Source organism: Mastomys coucha, unplaced genomic scaffold (genome assembly GCF_008632895.1).
Source record: "Mastomys coucha isolate ucsf_1 unplaced genomic scaffold, UCSF_Mcou_1 pScaffold5, whole genome shotgun sequence".
NCBI lineage: Eukaryota > Metazoa > Chordata > Mammalia > Rodentia > Muridae > Mastomys > Mastomys coucha.
The window spans coordinates 68996660-69001481 of NW_022196911.1; the positions used below are offsets into that span (position 1 = coordinate 68996660).

At 42.5% G+C, this 4822-nt stretch overlaps 1 pseudogene; it reads right to left on the reverse strand.

Annotated features, from left to right (window-relative positions):
- Positions 1-59: 59 nt before the first annotated feature.
- LOC116078368 lies at positions 60-1024 on the reverse strand (annotated as a pseudogene).
- Positions 1025-4822: the final 3798 nt, after the last annotated feature.

Consider the following 4822-nt stretch of genomic DNA (forward strand, 5'->3'; position numbering starts at 1 on the left):
TTTGATGTTGAACAATAATTTATTGAGATCCCTCCCTCCCAGCCTCTACAATTCCGAGGTCACTTTCTCTGCTTGTAGATCTTGTTTGCAAGTTCCAAGAGGATGGATGGGGGCAGGGGCGTAGACACTGATCTATGAGACTCTTGAGGCAGTTGTAACTGTCTTCCTCATACTTGAAGAACACGGACTGCAGATCCAGTTCTTCATACAGTGCTTTCATCTGCCCCACTTTTTCTGGGTCCTTCTGCCCATAATTCTCCTCTAAGATCTGACGCTGTTGAGGAGTGGCTTGTAGCAGACACTGAACCACCAGCCAGCTGCATTTGTTGTCCTGGATGTCAGTGCCAACCTTTCCGGTCACACTGGGGTCTCCAAAGAGATCAAGGTAGTCTTCCTGGATCTGAAAGAACTCACCCATCTCCATCAGGATCTTCAGGTCATTGGCATGTTTCTTCTCCCGGTCAATGCCTGCCATGTACATGGCGGCCGCAACAGGCAAGTAGAAAGAGTAGAAAGCGGTCTTGTATCTCTTTTCAGTGTATCTACTGAGATCCACATGGCCCTGGGGTGCTGTGATGAGGTCTAGAGTCTGTCCGATCTCAGTCTGATAGGAACTCTGCAGAAAGAGTTCCAGCAGGTTGAGGTAGTAGGGCTGCAAATCTGCCCCCTGCGAGTGAGAGGAGTCCATGATGTCATCTGACACAAGGAAGAAAGCCTGGAGCAGTTCTACACACCAGCCCACAGTCAGGGCCCGCTGCCGACTCTCAGGATCCTGTTTCCTTGGCTCCACCAGCTCCTGGAAGGCTTGTACCACAGTCAGACCCTGGTTGTACTTGCCTCCTACGGCATTGTACTCTAGGACCTCCTTGAGCCGGGTAATGGCATCCCCTGTTTCTGGATGTCCCAGCTCCTCCTCAGTCAGCACCTTGACGATCTGGGAGAAGTGCTGGATGAAGTTCTGCTTGTCTTGGTTATAAACATCCAATTTCTGGTTTCCATTCATTCTGACAGAGGAGCTAAATGCTCTGTTCTTCAACGCGGATTCTCCTGGGTCACTTCATGAAATTCTTAGGCAAATGGATAGAACTAGAAAATATCATTCTGATTGAGGTATCCAATTGCAAAAGAAAACACATGGTATGCACTCATTGATATGCAAATACTATCCCAAAACCTCCAAATAACCAGGATACAATTCACAGACTACATGAAGGTCAAAAAGAAGGAAGATCAAAGTATAGGTGCTTCAGTCTTTCTTAGGAGAACAAAATACTCACAGGAGCAAATACAGAGAGAAAGTGTAGAGCAGAGACTAAAGGAAAGACCACCCAAAGACTGTCCCAAGTGGGGATTCATCCCATATACAGTTACCAAACCCAGACACTATTGTGGATGCCAAGAAGTGCATGCTAAAAGGAGTCTGATATGGCTGTCTCCTGAGAGGCCCTGCCAGAGCCTTACAAATACAGAGTCAGATGTTATCAGCCAACTATTGGACTGTGCACGGGGTCCCTAATAGAGGAGTTAGAGAAGGGACTGAAGGAGTTGAAAGGGTTTGCAACTCCATAGGAAGAACAACAGTATCAACCAACCAGACCCTCCAGAACTCTCAGGGACTAAGGCATCAATAAAGAAATATACATGGCTCTAGCTGCACATGTAGCAGATGTTGGCCTTCTCATGTACCAATGCAAGTAGAGATCCTTGGTCTTCTGAAGGCTTGATAGATGCTCCAGTGTAGGAGAATCAAGGGTGGGGAGGTGGTGGTGAGTGTGTGGGTGGAGGAACACCCTCAAAGAAGCAGGGGGAGGAAGGATGTAATAGGGTATTCCCAGGAGGGAGGGAAACTGGGAAAGGGGATAACAGTTGAAATGTAAATAAAGAAAATATACAATTTAAAAAAAATGTTCAATATCTTCAGTCTTCAGGGAAATGCAATCAAAGCTACCCTGAGATTCCACCTTACATCAGTCAGAATGACTAAGATAAAAAACTCAGGTGACAGGAGATGCTGGAGAGGTTGTGGAGAAAGAAAAACACTCCTCCACTGCTGTTGGGATTGCAAGCTGGTATAACTACTCTGGAAATCAGTCTGTTGGTTCATCAGAAAATTGGACGTAGTCCTTCCTGAGGACCCAATCATACCATTCCTGGGCATAGATCCAAAAGATGCTCCAACATGTAATAAGGACACATGTTCCACTATGTTCATAGCAGCCTTATTTATCATATCCAGGAGCTTAAAGAACCCAGATGTCTCTCAACAGAGGAATGGATACAAGAAATGTGGTACATTTATTCAATGGAGTACTACTCAGCTATTAAAAACAATGACTTCATGAAATTCTTAGGCAAATGGATAGAACTAGAAAATATCATCCCAAGTAAGGTAACCCAGTAACAAAAGAACACACATGGTATGTACTCACTGATAAGTGGATATTAGGAAAAAAGCTTGGAATACCCATGATACAACTTACAGACCATATGAAGCTCAAGAAGGGAGAACAAAGTGTAGATGCTTCAGTCTTACTTAGAAAGAGTAACAAAATAATTCTGGGAGGTAGAGGGTGGGATGGACTTGGGAGGAATAAAGAAGGGGGAGATGAAAAAAAGGGAGGCAGGATCAGGTATAGGAGGAGGTTGGGGAGGTATACAGAAGTTCAGGAAATTGAACAGAGATGTGTAGCAATAAGGGATTGAGAACTGAGGGGTAGCCAACATAAAGTCCCAGATGCCAGGAAAGCAAGAAGATTCCAGGACCCAATGGGGATGACATTAGCTGAAATGCCCAACAAAGGGGATAAAGAACCTGTCGAGACCATATCCAGAGGTTAGGCAAGGTCCCCGGTTGAGAGATGGGGTCACCTACCCTTCTTAACATTTTAACCTAGAATTGCTCCTGTCTGAAGCAAATACAGTGTCAAAGAGTGGAGCAGAGGCTGAAGGAAAGTCCATCTAGAATCTGCCCTACCTGGGGATCTATACCTTATGCAGCCATCAATCCCAGTCACTATTGCTGATGCCAAGAAAGCGTTTGCTGACAGAAACCTGATATGGATGTCTCCTGAGAGGCTTTGCCAGAGCCTTACAGATACAGATGCAGATGCTTGCAGTCAACCATTGGACTGAATATGGGGACCCCAATGGCAGAATTAGGGGAAGGACTAAAGGAGCTAAGGGGTTTATGATCTCATAGGAAGAACAACAATATCAACCAACCACACACACCAGAGTTCTCATCATCCAAAGAATACACATGGAGGGATCTCATTCTCCAGCTGCACATGTAGCATAGGATGGCCTTATCTGGCATCAATGGGAGGGGAGGCCCTTGGTACTATGAAGGCTTGATGCCATAGTGTAAGGGAATGTTAGGGTGGTGAGGCAGGAGTGGGTGGGTGGGTGAAGGAGCACCCTCATAGAAGCACGGGGAGAAGGATGGGCTAGTGGGTTTTCAGAGGGGAAACTGGGAAGGGAGATAACATATGAAATTAAAATACAAAAATAACCACCAAAAAATAATAGGCATTTGAAAAAATTAAAGTAACAGGGGTTACCCACCAGTAATTGTCAAAGCCAAATAAAATAACCATAGTCTGAGACTCATTTATTTGTAAGCTAATCAAGAATAAGTTTAAATTGGTTGTATTACACAGCATAGTTTTCAAGTACTGTAAGACATCTACGTAAGGAAATTTACAGGTAAAATAGAATATGAGAGGCAATGATAAAAACTAGTTTGTTTTTTAAATGATTCCTGCTTCTTTCCATGTTTCTGTGAAATAACCTTTAAATGGCTGATGAGTATTATTCAGAAAAGAAAAATGACACAAATAACACAGTTATGCGAGAGAATCACAGAAAATTCTTGAGGGAGAGGACAGGGCAGAATAGGGGAACATAGAAATAAAAAGAGAAGGGAAAATTAAAAGATAAACAGATATAAAAATAGTATAATAAAAACAGTGCGAGACATTAGAAAAAAGGTTGTGTTTGGGCACCTATTGTGGGTGCCATGGAGTATCAATGTAGTATTATGATATATTATTTATTCATATTTAAATATTATTTTATAGTCAACACAGAAATTTCAAAAAAAAAATAAAAATATCTTGAGAAAATCTCAAGCCCTAGCTATACCACTCTTGTGAAATACTCAAAATATTGCCATTTTATCACATGGACACTTGCTCAACTATATTCACTGTGGCTTTCTTTATAATATCCAGCAACCAGAAACTACCTAGATGCCTCTTAACTGAAAAATGAATAAAGAAAATAGAGTTAATTTATACAATATTGCTCAATCATTAAAATAAAACAGCCCATGACATCATGAAATTTGAATGCAAATGGTTGCAACTACAAAAATGCATCCTTAGTGAGGTACTCCAGACACAGAAAGACAAATATATTACTCATTCACTTAAAAGTAGATATTAGCTGTTAGGTAAATGATAAACAGACCCTTCGAGGTTATGCAAAGAGCAAGGTTATAGGCAGAGAAACATGGATCTCCCTCGGAAGAAGAAGTAGAATAGTTTCTGTGGTTAAGCTGGTGACATGTGGGTATGCCACATAGACTTTGTGTGACAGCAGTATTTGAGGCAAAAGCTTCAAGGAAGCCGGTCTCCTGTCCCTGCATTGTCTCCTGGCACCCCTAACTCAGATGTAGCCCAAATATGTCCTTGCGAACTCAGTATGCTAGGTGCCCACCAAGATATGATTTATTAACAGCTAGGCAAAATTGGACATTGCTCTCTGACCTTTACCAATGTTCCAACATCTTAGCCAAACCCTGGCTTGGAATTTACCCATT